This window comes from Camelus ferus, chromosome 17 (assembly GCF_009834535.1).
Source record: "Camelus ferus isolate YT-003-E chromosome 17, BCGSAC_Cfer_1.0, whole genome shotgun sequence".
NCBI classification, from domain to species: Eukaryota; Metazoa; Chordata; class Mammalia; order Artiodactyla; family Camelidae; genus Camelus; species Camelus ferus.
In genome coordinates this window covers 5,261,676-5,281,408 of record NC_045712.1, presented here as the reverse complement: position 1 = coordinate 5,281,408, position 19,733 = coordinate 5,261,676, and the positions used below count along the sequence as shown (strand labels likewise).

Sequence of the window (19,733 nt, the reverse complement as noted above, 5' to 3'; positions counted from 1 at the left end):
TATCTGAAAATCATGTGAAACCCTCTTTCCTAGTGATCTAACCATTTGAGAATCTTGAATACAAATACAAAAGAGCAATAATAAAACCACCAGGCCTTTTAAAGGATGTCCTTCTAGAAGCAATACACTAGGAACTATCCAAGGTACTATTGTTTGCAGATAGGATTTTGTATCTCCCACTGCAAGTGAATCATGGTGTATTTTTGTATTACTGTCACTTAGGGAGACCATGCTTTGTAAATACTATCGCCATTCCATTGACTTCTAAGACTGAGTTCATGCTATTTTCATCATTTATTTTGTTGAATTGTGTATAGGGAATTCACCATATGGCTTAAAACTGTTTAAAACCTCAGTAGGTGTGGGTTTCGCATGTGAGATTCTGGGGGAAATACACAAGCTGCTTATTGTTTCAAAGAAAAGCACCTGGAATCCTATGTGAAGCTAAGAGAAGAAATGATAAAAAATGATTCAGAAATGTGACCACATAGCAATTTATGTAAAATGTGAAGGGACATTGTCCCATTTATCTTTTGCTACATGGCAAACTAACCCAGAACTTAAACAAGTGAAAAACAACAGGCATTTTATGAAATTTCCTGATTTTGCGGGTCAGGAATTTAGGCTGGGCTGGGATGAGTGATTTCTTCAGCCCCACATGGTGACAACTGAGGTCCCCTGACGGTGGTCAGATGATGTCTAGGCTGGGCGGGTGGTCTCAGGTTGGCTTCACTTGCATGTCTGCTGCTTTGTCCAGGAGAGTTGAGCTCAGCTTGAGCCCTTCTTTCTCTTCATGTAGCCACATGGCCTCTTCACTGGTCTCTCCAACAGGTTGTTGGACTTCTTACATGATGGCTTAGGGCTCCAAGAGCTCAACTTCGAAGACTGTCATTTTTCTTAAAGGCTAGAGGAGCAGCCCTTCTACTGTAATCCACACCACCAAAGACCAGTCCAGATTCAAAGGGAGCACTCATCTAAGTACCTTGCTGGAGGGTTCTAGTAGACAGGATAGGAAGAAAGAAAAAAAAAAAGTCATGCTAATAACAGAATTATCAAACCCACTGTGACACTATTTACTCAGTATATGATTGATTAAAAAGTGGAAGAAACTTGGAACAAGTAGAACCACTCTCTGTCCTAATGGGACACTCCATTCTCTTCCCCACTTCCTAGGTATCTTATGTCCAGGAAAACAGCCTTTGAGAAGGAAGCATGACATGAGGGTGAAGTTGGGCTCAATGGAAGCGCCTGTGGTTTTGTCTAAAAAGAGAGGCTAGAGCTGAGAGGAAGGGGGTGAGGAGTTAGCTGAGAATACTTTTGGCTGAGGTTCTTGAGTGTCATGGGCTTTTCTGATGCTTTCTTCCTCTGATCCATTTACATTTATCTTTGGTCTTTTCTATTTACCTTGTAAGTGGTCTGGGCTTGGGAGAACCAGAAGTACATCCTAAGAGTCAGAAGGGTCAATGTGAAACCCAAATGCCAGGAATCAAGGAGGTGACTACTTAAAGGATTATACAAGTTACCAGGCTTGAGGAGGGAGAGAAAAGAGCTCTGTTTCCTTCTGTTTGTCCATTACAGCCACAAATGGAAAAGGACGCAGTCTTCTTGCCCCAAAATGATTATGCATTTGGCTACAGCCCTCCTTTACCTGTAACTTTCAGAATCATGACTGTGATGGAAAAGGCACTAATGGGTGGCAAGGACCAACGTCATTCTTATAGCTTCCTGAGCACAGAATGAGAAGCAGGTCAAGAATATACAGCAGGGGAGCTTTCTTGGGCTCCTTTACTTTCTCTTCAAATGCTGGCTGATCGTAGAAGAAGAACCATGACCACCATGCCTGATACAAGTTCAGTTTGTGTTCACATAATTCCTACTTTTCTCCTTTCTCAAATCCTCCCATTATATTCTTCCTTCTATAGCATGCCATTTTCTCTCATGCTATTTTTCTTATACCTCTGAATCCCACCCTTCTGATAAACACGAGTAGATGGTTTTCTCCTGAAGACTTGCCAAAAGCGCTCACAGAGTAGTGAACTATTTTTTCATATTTCAACAGTCATTTCAACGGGCAAAGCAATATACATAAACTTAAAATGCAGTGCTATGGTGAATTTAATTCTATACTAGAAATGCTGTAAATTGCCTTTGAATGGCAGGCACAATGCATCTATATCATTTAGTTTGATACTCATAACAATTAGCTCTTTAAGCAAGTTAGCTATACATCCTGTTCAGGGAGTTAAGTGAACTCATACTTGTGAATGTGGAACTGGAACTTGGCTTGTCTGATTTTGACTTAAGTTATTTAAATGATACCAATCATTTGCTAATGATACAAAGTTTCCTTATTCTGAAAATGCAGGTTTTCTGAAGGGGTTTCATTTTTTACGATGATATAACCTAAAGCCTTATACATTTTAAATTCTGCTATCTTGGATTTCAGGAAAAAAATTGTAGGAAATGGCAGAAATTAGTGGTGGTAGTAAACTGAGGTTTCTGTAATGAGTTTGTATTAAAAAAAATGATTGGGACTACTGAAACACAAGGAATCCTAGGTTTCACCATATATATATATATATATATATATATATATATACACACACACATATGTGTATATATATTTATGCATATATATATATGTATATATATTATTTTTGGTATAACAAAACACATTTTTACCGTAGAAGAGAGTGTCTTTTCTCCCACCTTCCTTTAGAGATTTGCCCTTCTCTGTCTTCTCTACCCTTTCTCTACTTTTAAAAAAAACACAAAATCGGCTTCAGCTTTCTCCTTGACACACTGAGATTTATTTCTCAGGAGCCATTCTGGAAAATTCCTTGTTCAGTCTTCTAATCACTAGACCACTGCAACCTTCCTCTCACTGGAGTTCTGCCTTTTATTGTCGCCCTTCTTCACAAAGGCCTAAATGTCAATGTTAAAATCCCCTTTCTCGCTTGTCACTTTGACCATGGTGTCACTTACTTCCTGAAAATGTCCCCTGGCTCCCCACTGCTCTGGAGGCCAAGTAACTGTCACACTTGGTTTCTGTATTCAGCCAGACTCAGCCTTTGTGATTGTCCCCTACTCTCCTGTATCCTTAGAGACCCTCTCCCATTACTGAACAGATCGCTGCTCCTGTCTGTCTTCTCAGACAGGTTTCCTGCTGTCCTTTCTTCTTAAAATCACTGGTCACTCAATAATCTCCAATTCTCCAAGACTGTACTCACTGAAACTTAACCATCTTCACGATTTTCTCCTATCTTTCTACTGTCTACTATAATTTACTTAAATTTTTAACTGGCTCATTATAAAAACACATGACTTAAAATGGAGATTTTGTTTCACTGCTTTCGATGAATGCCAGTGGGAAATAACGAAAGGTAACTATAAACATTAATACAATGAAAACAACTCAAGTTCATTATATTCTAGCTACATGCTACAGCCTGCTCAGGTCTCTGAGCTTAATTTAAGTCCTGTACCCTCTTTATGAAATAGCAAGATTAGTAGTTAAAGTGCTGTTAATAATATACTAGGACCTACCTGGGACTTTAGCCTTTTTATAGTCAGAAGGATTAAAAGAGAAGGGACTTCACTTACATGAAAAGTGGCCCAAAGCCACTTCCTAAGGTCACCTCATTATCGAGAGTACTGCTTTAGGACATGCAGCACAACTCAAGAAGGGTGACAACAACCCTAAGAAAAATTCATCACAATCTTCTCTCTTTATTCTATTATGTTTCTGCATTTAATCATTAAGTGAAAATTTAGCAAGTTCTTGGTGGGTGGAAATCCCTGTGCTGGATGGACAGGTTCCAAGATGAATTAGACACATTTACTAGCTTGAAGATGCTTACAGTTACCACCAAATACATGTCTGTAAAATATTATTAATATGAGTATATATGCATTTTCTGGGGTCTGGCATTCATGAAATGTTACAATTGAAGAGCTGGGACATGTACACAAATAGGTATACTGCAAAATAAAGGATCGTAAGTGCCATTGGAATGTAGTGACAATGTGCGATCGAAATAGAGAAAGATTACTTCCAGCTTGTGCACTACTGGCAGGTATCGGGTAAGAGGCAGAACTTGAAAAGCAAAGAAATTCCATTGCAATTATGATTCCTCTGAAACAAAATAAATGTTCGAGCCCCATTTAATGAACATTTGATTTTTAGCAATGTTTATCACAGTGTAATCTAGTGCTATTTGAGAAAACCTTCTGCTGTGATAAAATGTGATATGAATACCTTTCTCAAGTTCTGTAAGGCCTTCCCATGTATTACAAAACACGGGGCCTAGAGAAAGCCAAACATAGTTGGAAGATGGGCACCTTCATAGCATCTGTGTTTAGGGAGCCATCCTGACGCCTGCTTGATTGACACAGAGGTTTGGGATATGGACATCCTGAGCCGTCACAGGGATGTTTGGAGCCAGTGACCATGTGAAGCGACTTTCAATTTTGACAGAGCCAAGAAAACTGTAGAAAAGCACAGCACTGTCCTTATTTTTCAATTGCATTAATTTTTCCTCTGTGTTTCAGAGTACTGCTATTTCTTTGTTCTCGAGTCTTTACTAGGACTTCATTCTTAGTCATGGAAGCTGAGATAATGCAAATAGGGCCATTCTGTGGTCAGTTTTCTAAACATAATATGCATGTGAAATGAAAAAAAGGGGGGAAGGTAATGATAAGGACTTAAGATATTAGGATCTGACTATGAAATATCAGGATTCTCTAAATTTGTTTATTATTTGTGTAATCTTACAAATTTAAGTTATTTCATTTTTTAAAAAAGGCACGAAAATGAATACCTACAGTATTGACTAGTAGTGGATGTTCTTGCTTCTGCTAGCTACTTGAATAATGCATCCTGTCTTTAAGTGCTGTGGATTTTCACTTATACCTAGAAATATACAAAAATCCAGAGTTCCATAGGAAAAATTGCTTCTGTTAGTGGAGTTTATAGAACAATAGTTAAAGTGATATAAAATACCCTAACTCTACCTTCTAAAGTCACTGCTTGCAAAGATTAATTATGTGCATCTTATAAGTAACAGTGATGGGGCATAATTTAGAGACTAAAAGTTGAGAATTTAAACATTTAGTGTACACAAACACACACAGTCACATATGTGTGTATAATTGCTCTTTTGCAAATTTAGAGAACCTCTCTTATGTTGAATTTACTCTCTTAGGCTATGCTTTCTTATAAAGCAGTCATCAGCAAAATGAAAAACCTCTTATAATTATCAGTGGATTTGCTTATACCACTGTATGTTTATTGAGGGCAAAAAGTGACATCTACTTCTTGGCCACATACTAGGTGATTAATTATAAAACTGTTCTGTGCATTGAAGCATCTCTCTCAAAAGCTTTACAACTTGACTTTGATGAAGGTATCATTGACATCTATTGAATGATTCAGTGGTGAAATTTATGTCTGGGTTTGCCATTTTATGATTTCTAATTTTTTTTTTATTTTCAGCATTTCCATTCATTTTTTCATTTATTGGCTCCATGAATCAGTCGTGTATATCCAATTTGTCAACTGCCAGCCTAAACCTTTGAACATTGGTATAACGAATGTTCTGAGTTGGAATATGTGTCTTTGGAGATATTTTAAACCTAGGAATGTAGGATCTGAGACCTTGCTGCCAAAATATGTCAGCAAATGTAAACAAATATGATGTTTAAAAAATACTACTGTATTTTAGAGAGGGACTGCTAGTCAGACAATATTTAAAACCTGATGTCTAATGGTACAGCTTTATACTAAAGTACTGTGGGAGAAATAGTATTACTGGTATTTGAAGATTTGCCTCAGTGAGGGTAAAATATATGTTTGAGGGTGTGTGGCAAAATAATTCTAAATTTTTTTTTCTTTTTGATGCCCTATGATTTCAAATTTGACTAGGACAGTCAATATGACAATGGGGAAAATCCACCTTGCTTTTTGTGTTCTTTTTAATGGTGTCGGGAGAAGGAATAAAATGACTATTCTCTTTCGTAAAGCTAATGAGAGTTAATTCTGAAATAATATACTAGAGAAAGCTTTTATGAATGAAATAATGGCTTCTGAACCCTAGAGTAGTCAATGTATACCAGACTGTTTATTAAAAATAAAAGAGTGCTTACAGGTACCTTTAGTAATATGTGGCTTTATAAGAAGAATCTCAATTTTGTTTTTTCCACAAAGACTGTTAATTGCCCATGAGTATTGGCAATATATTCAGGAGACCTACTTCCTCCATAGGCAGGTGCCATTGACCACTCATGGAACGTTGCTACGTGTCACTTTAATACTGACCCAGGTGGACCATACCATTTGGGAAAGGGTTCCTAAATATGGCCATTCTTACCCAGCTAACTAGCATTTTTCCATCTTCTAGCATCTTCCCAGTTTGGCAGTGGTTTCTGGATGCCACACCCAGACTTACTTTCTTTAACAGCGTTTATTAATGAAAATGCCTTGATAGAGGCTTCGAAGCTAACACTGAATTCAGCGGCGCAGAAAGACTCCAAATCATAGTCTTTTTCTTTGTCAATGTTTTCACTAGGGCAATGGAAGATATTAAATCGCCTGGAATTCGTTATGTGCCATTTCAGCAACACTTTGAGCTCAATCTACTACAAGCTGCTTGTGCTGATTAGCTGTTTAAAAGTCTGCAGAGGAAGGGAAATTTTAATAGCCTGATTTTTTTTTCCCCTTCAGTCCTGTGTGCATCAGGGGAGGAATTACCTTCTGTGCAACTCCTGAATACTTTGGTCTGACCAAAGAAAGAGCTGGAAAAGAGCAATTCTAGAAAAAAATTTACCTACTGGGCTGTAGCTATGCTCCCGGATAGAAGACAGAGGAATTAGTGTCTTCAAGTGAAGTGTGTGTGTTTGTGTGTGTGTGGAGTCATTCATTCATTCTTCAGATATTTATTGAGCTGTTCATAAATCCCAGGCGCTGTGCTAAGTAAGCATTAAGATGAAGACAAATTCCCTGCCCTCCCAGAGTTTGCCATTACTGAGAATGTCAGCCAGTAAATGAGTAAACAAATAGATTCATTACAGGAAAGAAACAAAGGACTGTGATAGAGAAAAATGAGAGGAGGAACTTTCTTTATTTAGAAAGGGCTCTCTGAGAAAGTGACTTTCAAGCTGAGCCAGAAAGGGAAGAAGGCAAACAGGAAAGGAGCCAGGACAGCAGAGATCCAGGCAGAGGGGCACCGAGCGAGCGGAAAGGCAGTGCTGAATTTGGCGCCTGAAACTGACAGAAGGCTGGGACCTGGGGAGCAGTGAGCGTGGGAGAGCTTGGCACTGGTGAGTTTAGGGCAGATCATGGAAGGCCTTTTAGGTCATGGATGAGAATGTGGATTTTAAATGCCATAGAGGAACTTCAAAGGAATCCAGACAGTTAAACAACTTGATCTGATTTATGTTTGTTTGTTTGTTTGTTTTAAATCACCTTTGCTATTGTGTAAGCAGTAGATTGTGGTGGAGAGCAGGATCATTTGGTATTCCACGTGGGAGATGAGAACAACTTGGACTTGAACCAGGGTGTGATAAAGGGGATCTTGTAAGCGAGTCTATTTATTGTACTTCTAATAAGATGATATGGGTGGTTTGGGGGTTGTTGTAAGGAGTAATACACAGCCCCTGCAGGCAGGAAACCTACATAGGAAACAACCAAAGAATAGGAGTTGTGAGATGACAAGGTTTAAGGTATTTGTTTCCATGCTGCTTAGTAGCAGAGTGAGTTGGGTGAGCCCCAGGGGGCTCAGGGCTGAGGCGTGTGGCATTTAGTGAGCTCCTGGTCTGTACGAGGGCATACGCTTGCAGAAAGAACACATGTATCCTGCGCAGGGAGAAACTGCTCATTAATTCACACAGCAGTTTTAAGTCGAGTATAGAGGATGAAAGACATTTTCCATTCAATTATTGATCATAAGCATGATGTGTGTTGATTGAAATGGCAAGATAATTGTATCAAATAAAATTTAGGTTTCTTTTTCCCTTGCTGTCTGTTAATGTCTCATATTTAACTCTCCCCAAGTCAGTAGAGAACACATTACCTGCCTCTCCCTTTCCTAGGAGAGAACCATTTTACCATTTAGAGGTTTATGGAATAGAAAATAAATTACCATGACTTTAACCCAAATGCCTGTCCTATTTTTTGTCATGTATGTGTATACATGTCATATGCTGCTAAATGTGTTCTTTTTCTAGAAGGATTAAAGTTTAGGCTTTGGATATTTATGTTCAAATTTATATGAAAAATATAATCTGTTACTTATGCTGAGAATGACATGAACCAAGAATAGTTTTTAAATTGATAAGGAAAACAAAGACAACACAATAGGAAAATAGGTGAAGAGAAAGAACACATTTCAGAAAAAAGAAACTTGGAATATATGCAACAGTACTCAATCTTAAGTGTAATCAAGGTAGTGCAGATTAAAATCGCAGTGAAAAGAAATTGTGGTTCATCCATAGCATGGAATACTACTCAGCAGTCACGAAGCACGGGATACTGATATATGCAATAACGTAAATGATTCTCAGAAGCATTATGCTAAGTGAAAGCAGCCAGACACAAAAAGTCAAACAGTGTATGATTTTATTTACATGATATTCTGGAAAAAGCAAAACTGAAGGGTCAGAGATAAGAGCAGTGATTTCAGGGACTGGCAGGTGAGGGTCAGGGGGTTGAGGTGATGGGAATATCTTCTGTTTTGGTTGTGGTGATGTTTAAACAACTGTATGCTTTTGAAATGCCCAGCCATTCTACTGCTACATGATTGCTCAAGAGAAATGCTCACACATGCTCATGAAGAAACATGCAGATATCAGATATATTCCATGCAACCATTTGTAAGTGCAAAAAAAAAAAACAGTCGGTGCAAAACAAACAAACAAACAAAAAAACCACACCTGAAATGTCTATTAAAAGGGAATGAATAGTTTGCAATATATAAAATATTTAATATATACATGTTCACTTCTATAGAACAGATCAAATGGATAAGTTAAATCTAAATGTAGATTTTGAAACAAGTTTATATTAAGAAAAGCAAATCTCAGAATGACCGCTTGTGGATGTACCAGTTATGTGAATTAAAAAGACTTATACAGTATTATTGTGTCTTTGTAGAAAAATATTAAAAAAGTATGTTTATGCACCAAATTAAGTATGTTGGTTCTTTCCAGGAGTAAAGGGAAAATTGAATTTAGAAGGAAAATTTAAGGGGCTTCAACTTGATTTTTTGCATTTTATTTACTTAAAAAATGAGTTATGAGGCAAGTATGACAAAATGTTAATATTTGTTAATTATAGATGGCGATTACATAGGTATTTTTATATTATTTTTCTGTATTTAAATTTCTTTATAAAATAAAAATACTTAAGCTACATTGCAAAATTAAAAATATAGAATTCGTGGTTTTGAGTCCTCAATTGTGGAAATATTATCATTGAAAACTGATATATAAGTCTGTTGTAGCTCCCAATTACAATGCCTGTGTATCAGAGTATTTACATGTAACAGACCTTAAACTTATTTAAAGATTCACTTGCTTTGATCTAAGAGAAATCTCATGCCTTTCCACTTTTAATTTCATGGTAATTGTGGAAAACTAAACCAAAAGTCAACTCAATCTCTTCTTTACAAGAGTAGAGGGAATCCACATAGTAACATCCCTGTACTTATACAAAAGTTCAAAGACTTATACATTAGTAGTACTTAGCATATCCAGTAAACTTCCCAATGTTCTTATCCATTCTGTTAAGTGTTCCTACTGTTGGAATATAGATGAGCAGGCCATTGAAGATAGTTTAAATTATTTGTTGCATATTAAGTTAATGAGACAATAGATGCTGTATTTATCTTATATAAAATATTAATCCATTATACCTTACTATTTATTGACTTAATTTATGAAAATTTTTTTGTGCTCAGTAATAAATATGAGACTGCAATATGTGACATAAATCTTATTTAAAGACTTAATTTCCTATAAGAAGCAGCATAATTTTAATTTAGGCTCGTGAGTATATTATTACTTCATCTCCTTGTAAAAGAATTAGAATGAAGGCAGCATATATTTTGTATAAGCCCAAAAGAAGTACCAAAAATTGACCCCCAGCATTAAAATGTAAATTCTTATCTACACATTCCTGTTACACAACCTGTATGAGTTTCCTACTGTTGCTGTGAACAAGTACCACCAATTTAGTGGCTTTTAAAAAAAACCCACAAATTTGTTCTCTTACTGTTCTGGTGTCTAGCCGCCCTAAATTCAAAGTGTTAACAAGCTGTGTCCCTCTAGAGACTCTTGGGGAGAATCTGTTTCTTTCATTTTCAGGGTTCCAGAGTTCACCTGCAGTCTTTGTCTCATGGCCCCATCCTTCATCTTCAAAGCGACCAGTATAGCATCTTTTAATATCTCTTTCTTTCTCTGTCCTTATATTACTTTTTCTGACTCTCACCTTCCTCCCTTCTCCCTGTGAGAACTCTGTGGTTACATTGGATTCATTCACTTGATTTAAACACCTACAAAGTCTATTGACCACGTGAAGTAACATACCTATAGGTTTCAGGGTTTAGCATGTGGACATCTTTGGGAGCCATTATTCAGCCAAACATATGACCTTTCAAACTGTTTCCTGGTTGAAATATTCGTAAAATTAAGTGACCTTTTGGTGAAGGCTTTGGCTTAATGGTCCATCAGTGTCATATGACATAAAACTGTGATAAGTAAGTGAAGTGTTATAGGGAAACAAATATGGATTATGAAGTTAATATTAGAAGGTAAATATCCTGTAAGTATTGACCCATAGAGTTACCTTTTGTGTGTTTGTTGTATCATCTTTTTCTTTAGGAGTAATCTACTATTCAAAATGTGGTCAAATTTTGTTCTGAAACTGCTATTACTGTGCCAGGGATAAAAAATAGGACCCGCCTGTGAAGATTGTTGCAATTATTATAGATGAATTATTATTTTAAAAAATACAGATTAGTGACTGACAGGAAGCACTTTTGCTAAAAAATGTGTTGCTGCGATTGTGAACATTATTAGATCCAGTAAAGTATCAAAAACCATAATGGCTACATCAAATTGCAGAATTCAGTGTGAGAAAAAAATGCAAAAAGTTGATTGAAAGAACTCAAAAGGACTGTTAGGTTCTAATTGACTAGAGGATTAAGTTTATAAACCTTTTATTCATTGAACATGTAATATTGAGCTCTGAGTGTACACCACATTCTCTCTTAAGTTCAGGACTAATAGTGAGCAACTGTGTTCAGAGAGCCTGCAGTCTAGCTCAGTAGGTAGACGATTTATAGATGAATAGTAAGTGCTGTGATGGAAGCTGCATAGGTTATCAGACTGTCCTTTATTTGATCCTCATAATTAAACCAAATTTAACATCTTTGAAGCCTGAAAATGAATATAAATTAGAGAGCCAGTCAGTAAGGTGAAGCCTGAATTAATTCTCAAAGCGTATCCTTTTTTCTTCTTTTAAGACCACTCACAAAGCAAGTGAAAGCTGCCACAAACACAAAATTCAGTTTCAAATGCACATGCACACAAACTTGTAATCACACTCACAAATACACACATAACAACACCCAGTCTAAGAACTAAATGATGACTCTGCTTCTCTAGACTGCTAAAATCCAGAGAGGAATAGTTAAGAATATGTAATGAGGGAGTTAATTAGTGCTTGCTTGTCTGCCTTCTTTTACAGTGGGGATATTTCTATGATGTCTTAGAGAAAAATTTTTGCTTTATGGTGCTTATGATTTTTATCTTTCCCTTCATTTTCCAAAATGCTTCCTCCTCTCCCCAGGGCTTAGCAGAAAATTCAGTAAAGAGAGAGACTTTCTGAGTAGATTTCATATGGGAGAGTTTTGAAAACAGCATAAGAAGTGTGTCTTAGGCCTTGTCAAAATATTTTCCTTTTGAAAATGGAAAATTTTGGTTGAACACTGAAATGCATGTCAGGTTAATTCATGCCTATTATTTCAGGTAATTCATTCCACCAGGAATCCTCATAAGTAAAATTAATATTTATATCAGATAAGCAAGTAGCAGGTGTAGACATTACCAGGATTTATAAGGAATATACTTGTTAGCCACTTCTCTGCACCCCAAGTTCATCTTACTTGTACTTTAATAACCACTTATGAATGCCCACCTTCTTAAAACCACACAGGGAGTAAATCATTTTTCATATGTTTTCTGTTTTCATACAAAAGCTATGGGAAAAAGGGAGAAGACAGGGAGACAGGAAATGATAAATTAGCCCCTGGAAGGTCGACCAGAAGTTGGGGTCTAAAACAGTGCTGCATATGTATGTGGCACTTAGTGATGCTGCTGAGATAACAGCGCTGGTTCCTTGGACCAGATAGGAGAGTATTGTGCTTCTGAGCTAAATGAGATGAAAGAGAGACAAACCAAAACTCTGTTATTTGTTTTAATATTCGTAATTATTGTTATACGAAAATAAGAGGTAAAGGCTCATATTATTTTGAAAAACAGTAGGTGGCATGTGGCACGTGTGGACTCCTGCTACTGTCTTTGTGCTGACACATCACTGCTGAAATGTCACCTGTCTTTATTGCTTAGGAGGTTTCCAGCCTTTCAGGAAAAATTGCTCCTCTTTTGCACCTACATTCTTGTCTCCTCCTGGATTTTCCTTTTCATCTCTCCCCACTTTTCCCCATCTTTCTCCTCTTTGAGATGCCTGGACTCATTGCTTCTGGCCTCCTCTTGGCGGTTTTGTTACGTGTTTGCACTCTGCTCTGTTTGTTTCCAGCAATGGAGTCAAAGCAAAGGGAACTAGCCAAAGCCTGTGAATGCAGGCTGGGCTCCCCGGGGTGTCCACACTGGCTCCAGGAAGATGATCAACAGTATTTCCCTTTTTCTCTCTTATATTTATTGCAATTAACGCCCTCATGTATTTATTGATCTATAGCTGGATTGACAGATTGGTCCATCCATGCATGCATTTATTTGGCATACAGTTTTGGGGTAGAGGTAGGCAATGCCTGACTGGATGTCTCCTCTAACAAGAGTTACGATGTCAGGATTAAAGAACCACGGCTCGGAAGAAGTTAATTCCAAATTTAATGACATTATTTGAATATTTAATAATAATATGTCTTCTTCAATGGAATTTCAGTTCACTTGAGCATGTAAGGAGAGCATGAGGGAGTGTGTGAAGAATCATTTTACCTCTGTCCAAGTGGCATGCTTTTAGATGGAGTCAGATTCAATCTAAGAGTTGAAAAAAGTTCCCAAAAGGCTTACCCCAATCATATAAAAAAGAACAATTTTTTTGCTTACACTGTGCAAAATTATCTATTTGTATGTTAAATATTTGATGGAATACCTACACATGAATGTAGACATCTTTGAATATACTCTTACAGAAACGTAAGTTCCTGTGTAAGAGGGTCAATATTTTACAAATGTTTATACCTAAGTAGTTACTTTATTTCTAGTTAGTTTTGTAGTGGAATAAGGTAGATTATAATTTATGTAAATCAAATACATATGGGACTACATATCTTCACATGGTACAGAGTGTGGTAATACAATTTTATAATGTCTCATTAGCCCCTGTGACTGCCCAGTGACATAGGATAGCAATAGATTACTGTCAAATCTAATAAGGTGGCATCTTTTTCATGTAGATTTCTAAATCCTCTATTACTTTGAAATCAGCTCAATAGCATATTTTAGTCTCAAAATAGGCTATCTTCTGGTTCCTGGTGATTGATTTAATAGTGGATTTGACCATATGTATATCAGATATGAAAAGTAATGTCTGCTAAGTGGAGTAAAAATGTTCTGTTAGGGAGGAAAAAAAAGTGATTTAAATCGTTAGGTCCTCCTGGGATCTCATTAAAGTTCTCTTCCTTTAATACATTGTGCAGCCTAATAGTTATCAGGAATCCTGCAGCGTGCATTGCTGATAGGTTAGTTTACTCAGGATTAATTGTGTAATTTTGCAAGCAACCAGCACAGTGAACATTGATTTTTGTATTAGTCCTGCATGTTGTTTCTAAGGAGATTCTGTCTTCTATTTTAAGGTGGTTACATCTCACTGTTTATTAATTATAATTTCTGCCAACATGGTTTATGTCTGATACAATTTATTAAAAGTCTTTCCTAATCTTTTTTTTTTAGTTGTTATTTCCTTCAGAAACGTCATTAATTTTGAGCACTGATGTGTAAAAGTGACAGGGAAAAAACTGCGATTTGCGAAGCATTCACTGACCAGCCAGTTTCCCTATGTGTCCATTGATAAGTTGCCACAAATCTTTCCATAGAATCCAGAAGCAAATTCAGTGGCATCCACTTCAGGTTTACAAAGTGAACAATTAATGCAAGAAATAACCTGAGAACATTAAATTTCCCAAAGCAAAAGAACGTGACTGTCCAAAGGAGAGTTGGCTATTAAGAAATGAGTCCAGTTTCTACAATGTGCCGATCTCTAGAGCCAGTATTTCCTGAAATCTTTGTGGATATGGATAGATTACAGGAAAGGGTTTTCTGCTTGAATTTTCCAGACAATAGGTTCAGCCCTCAGCTACTACTTTGTCTACTCTTGTGTGATTATGAAATGCCTATTGAGATTTCAGTGGGATCTTTATAGCTGAGTTCAGGTTATACTCTGTAATCTTTTATGTGGCTTTGAGAAAACAGAAAATAATCTTGACTGCATGCAGTTTAGACCTTAATCTGTACACTTCTCTTGTCTTGAACTTGCAAATGAATTACCTGCCTGTGCCCCTCCTCTGTCTGCCATCCCAGACTTACTTAGATAAAATTTCCCCTCTCCATTTCACTGTGGACTCACAAAGGGAAGACGTTAAACCCCTCTTAATTTTTGCTGCATTTGTTTTGTTTTGCTTTGGATGGATCCTCCCTCTCCCCCTACCCTGAGTTTCTGCAGTGTTAAAAGGCCTAATAAGGAGCTGTACAAAGTAAGCACTTAAAATGTGTGCTGAGTGACCCACTGGCCCCTATGGGAAGAACCGTCTTGAACACTATGTTACCAGAGCTTCAAAAGGGGGCTTGTTTCTTAAGGATCAAAGGATCTCTTGTATAATAAATTCAGAGCATTCGGTATATAATGAAGAGAATAAAACATGTCTTTTAAGCTCTTATATGTTGCCAGGATTATGTAGAGAGACTAAGGAAGTGGTGGCTCTCTCTGGCTTTGTGTCATTCACGTTAAACAGAAATAGATGAAAGCAAAGGCTTAAAACCGACAAAATCCCAAGTAGGGAAGCTCTGGTCCAGAGCTTGTTCACTGGTTCATAACAAACCACCAGCTGATGATTTGGGGGGAGCAGTTTTCCTTTCACATTAAAGGATTGTGTTTGTCTTACATCATTTTAAACGATCTACCGTCACAAAGTATAAACCACTTTTTTTGTTTTTTTGGTCATAGAAACAGGGTTATGGCATTGCTGAGAAAGGACTAGAACTGGAATTACAACACAGGGTTCTACACTCGACCTTTGTCACTTGCTTTGTGTGACAATAAAGAAGTAACTCCCTGAATTTTATTTTTCCTCACTTATAAATTAACCTCATAAAATTAACACACAAAGTTCATTCAAGGATTAAATGAAAAAAATCATCCTTAGAGTGCTATGAAGTGTAAGATGTTGCATTATTATTTGCAATACAATCTGATTAAATAATTACAACAGATTTTAGTTCCTGTTTTAAGGCTGGACATCCTCTTTTTACATTCAGCTCTGTCTTGAATAGTTTGAAAGACCCAGAGCAAAAGTGATTTTTGAAACCATTATAATTGTGTTCGGTATATTTCATGCGTGAATATATGTGTATATTTCTGAAGAAGAGTCAGCTTTCTCCAGATTCTCAAATGTGTTTGTGATTCTAATGGGATTAAGAACCCCTTAAATAGATAATCATCACTAATTTTCATTTCACATTAATTGGTTGTCCTACTGCTATAGTGTTGTATACCTGAAGAGTGAATTTAGCATATTGGTTTAATTTACTACGTGTTTTTGTCTACTGAAATTTTGCATACTGTACTATCTTTCACATTCTCTGGGAGATAAAATCAATACAGATTGGAGATATGAACAGCTTTCTCCAATATTTATGAAAAATTAAAAATTACCTTGGTGATTTCCCATGTTTAAGGCAGATTTTTTCTTTCTTTCATTCTTTCTTCTCTCTTTCTTTTTACAATAATACCGCCACCATCATCACCACCACCATCTCTGTTTTTTCTTCCTCATTTACTTTACATGTTTAGGTAATTGCAGATGCACAATTTTGTGGAGAACTGAAACAGGCCTTGCCTGTGGGTGAACTAAGTTTCAAATTTTGAAAGTAGAACTGCATTAAAGATTTTTTCCTAATGTTGATTTTCAATATCTAAAAAAGTTAATATTAATTAAAATTTTCAAACAGGAGTGTTTCTTTAGAGTCTCTTACTCTCTGTAACCCCAAATGTATCTCCCTCTATATGTGTTGGTGTGATCCTTAACTATACTTTCAGCTTACCTAGCCCAATATCAATTTTATCTTAATGAGTGTATTTAAAGCATCCCTTCGTGTCAGACATTTCTGGATCGCCTTATATTTCTGATCGATGTGCTGACCAACTTTTGGCAAAAGTAGAAGTCACGGTTGACCAGAAATTTAACTGAGAGATCTGCTATCTCCCATGTACTGAGCTGTGTACTGTGAAGTGCTGTCAGGAGGCACTGGGGACTCATGGTCTAGGTCTACACATTGCAGATTGTTACAAATTATTAATTCAGTCTCTTGAGTGACAGGATTATGTTTGTATATCATTCTGCTCACTCATAGTTCCCTGGAGCCTTCATACAGAATTATTTTGATTTGGTCCCCATTAAAAGTATTTTGAGAGTTGTCATTGAATTTGCATATTTTGTTCTGCATTACAATTAATTAGAATTAGCATTTTATTATAATAAATTAGAAGTTAAATAGTTAACATACCATTTAAAGTCTATCAATAATGACAGCCTACTTCAAATTTTGAATATCTTATGACATCTCTTTGTAGCAGTTTTAGATTTTTTTTTTTTTTTTTTTGGGTAATTAGAGGAACTTACCCATGCTCTGCTGATTATTTGTTTTCACAGTTTTACAAGTTAGGTTTTTGCACTGAGAAATTTTTTACAGAACAAAGTTTCCATTTGCCAATGAGTATATGTAAAATAATAATGATCATCATGTTTGACATTATCTGTTTTTTAATCAAAATATTTTATTTTTTTCCAGCTTTATTGAAGTATAGTTGAGCAATAAAATTGTTTATATTTAGAGTGTTTCACATGATGATTTGATATACATATACATTGTGAAATGATTACCATAATTTTTCAACCTCATCTTTTTTTTTTAGTCTATTCTCTATCTTCATCTTCAGCCTCTCCAGACTTCATATATCTTCTTAACTCTTCCCTGTTTCTTAGGCTTCTGAGCTGCTTCTCTTGTTTTCCAGTACCTACCCCCCCCCCCCAAACTGGAATGGCATTTCTTTCTTCAGCTTAATAAATTGGGCCATTTATTTACTGAGTTCAAATAACTATGCAGCCTTTGGGAAAAAAAAGTGTTTTCATTTCTTATGTTCATTTTGATGGAAAAAATAATTCATGACTATTAAAAATAAATTTATTAAATTATATCATCTTTAATTGCTCCTTGTACTTTTCCCCCCAAAAGCAGTGCTTGTAATTTGATGTATATTTTTCCAATGTTACTCCCCAGATAGATAGATATATACATATACATATATATGTATATATTTTTGGTAAAATTGAACTCAAACTCTATATAAAATTTGTTGGTTCCACCTAATATTAATGTTTCTCCAGCATTCAGTAGTCTTTGAAAATACAATTTTTTTAAACTATAAACTTTTCTAATGCATAGCTATATTCTAAGTACTTAATTATTTCTCTATTCCTGAGCATTTAGTTTGTTAACCAAAATTTTATTGTTATAGATTACACTAAGTAAACATTTTACATTAATTTGTGAACCTATTTTGTTCTGTTTAATCTAAACTCAAGCTAGATTTTTGGTTAGGTGAATATTGGCGCAAGCATATGAACATAAAAAGTATGTAAGCTTATTCAATAAAGTAGAATGTTCATAGTGTTATATATAGCTAAATAGTATATGATTTTTAGATACTTACACGTATATATACGTGAATATATGTGGTGTAGCTGTAGTACTAGTTAAATATTGATCTATCAATTGGGAGAAGAAATGTACTAAAATGTTGGTAGTATTTATCTTTAGTAACTGATTTATATTTTATATGTATGTATATGTATATACCTAATGTCTGGATGTATGTATACCTGCATACATATAAAATGTATGTGTATACATTTATATAAACACATATAGAAATATGTATATTCGTATTTTACCAAATCTCTATAGTGAACAATTACAACTTTAATGATAAAGCAAAAAACCTCTCACAGTTGTACACCTGCACCAGGTGTGCATCTCCTGCAAATCCTTTCTAACATGAATTTATGGGTAAAAATGAGTTTTTCATGGCTGGAGTAGTAGAAGCACTTGAAAATTCTTTGTTGTCCCCTAAGGTTCACCGTGGTGTGAGACCTTAAGTAGCTATAGAGACTGAAATCCAGATAATGCTGAAAATATCCTGGGAAGGTGAACAGAGTACTGAAATACTGAAACTTCCTATTATTTCAAGGAGAAGTTAGAGAGTGTAGCCCTGGGTGTGCTTTGGAGAAGCTGAAAGGGAATCAGAGTGTCTGAGGCCGAGAAACCAATGGTGCAAAACCAGTGGAGGCCAGCCAGGGGTTGAAAGCTGCTTGAGCAAATACTCTGACCAAAGCAGCAGGTGGAATGGCTCGAGCAGGAAATTGGGAATAATATCCTGGGATTGGATTTGTTTAGACAAGTTCCTATTTTGGGGACATAGGGCTCCCTATTCATGGGTGTGCCTGACCACAGTGCAGGACACAGAGCAGACAAGTAATAAATACTTGGATGAATAAACAAAGACCCCTTGTACAATGCTTTGGGACAGAAAGTCCTAATAATAGCTATGTTAACTTCTTTTCATACCTAAATATCCCTGAAAGACTCTCAGGCAGTTTTGATACCTATTTCAGTGTGACTTTTAATGATTTATAATTCTGTTCTTTAATCATGATTGGAAATGTTTGTTACTAAGCTTGCAGCCTTAAAGAATAGGAGTCTGCATTAAACGTGTTCTGTTGCTGCAATAATGTCCTTGCCAGTACTTAAGGCTTTCAAGATTATAAAGTTGCATTCTGGAGAAATGGTTTTGTAACCCCAGGCAATATGTAAATTCTTTGTGCCTTAGTTTTCTCATCTTTAAAATAAGAACCTTAAAAACAAAAAGTGTCTACCTCATAGAGTTGTAAGGATAAAATTAATTCATAAAATATGTAATAGAACAGTGCCTGGCATACAGTGATAAATGTATCCCAATGTGACACAGCTAGTAATTGGCAGAGCTCATTCATTCAGGCAAATATTGATTGAGTGCTTCATGTGGGTGTTGAATACAACCCCAGAGTACCTGAGGGTAATTGATATCATTGTTCAAATCCAGATCCTTCTAGGCCATCTCCAGAGAAGAAAGGGATTCTTGAGAAGGTGTATAGGTTTTCCATGATGTTCTCAAATATTGA

General features: G+C 36.1%; 1 protein-coding gene across 18 annotated transcripts in view; it reads left to right on the top strand.

Moving 5' to 3' along the window:
- The window catches only part of CHL1 (cell adhesion molecule L1 like), a 184,072-nt gene that overhangs the window by 12,160 nt on the left and 152,179 nt on the right, over window positions 1-19,733 (top strand). For 3 of the 18 annotated variants that reach the window (XM_014563170.2, XM_032458070.1, XM_032458073.1), the window contains exon 1: window positions 6,885-7,317. The exons of the other annotated variants lie outside the window; for them this stretch is intronic. The gene's annotated coding sequence lies outside the window, so the exon portion shown is untranslated. Of the gene's footprint in view, window positions 1-6,884; window positions 7,318-19,733 lie in introns of those variants that run through there. 18 annotated transcript variants of the gene reach the window in all.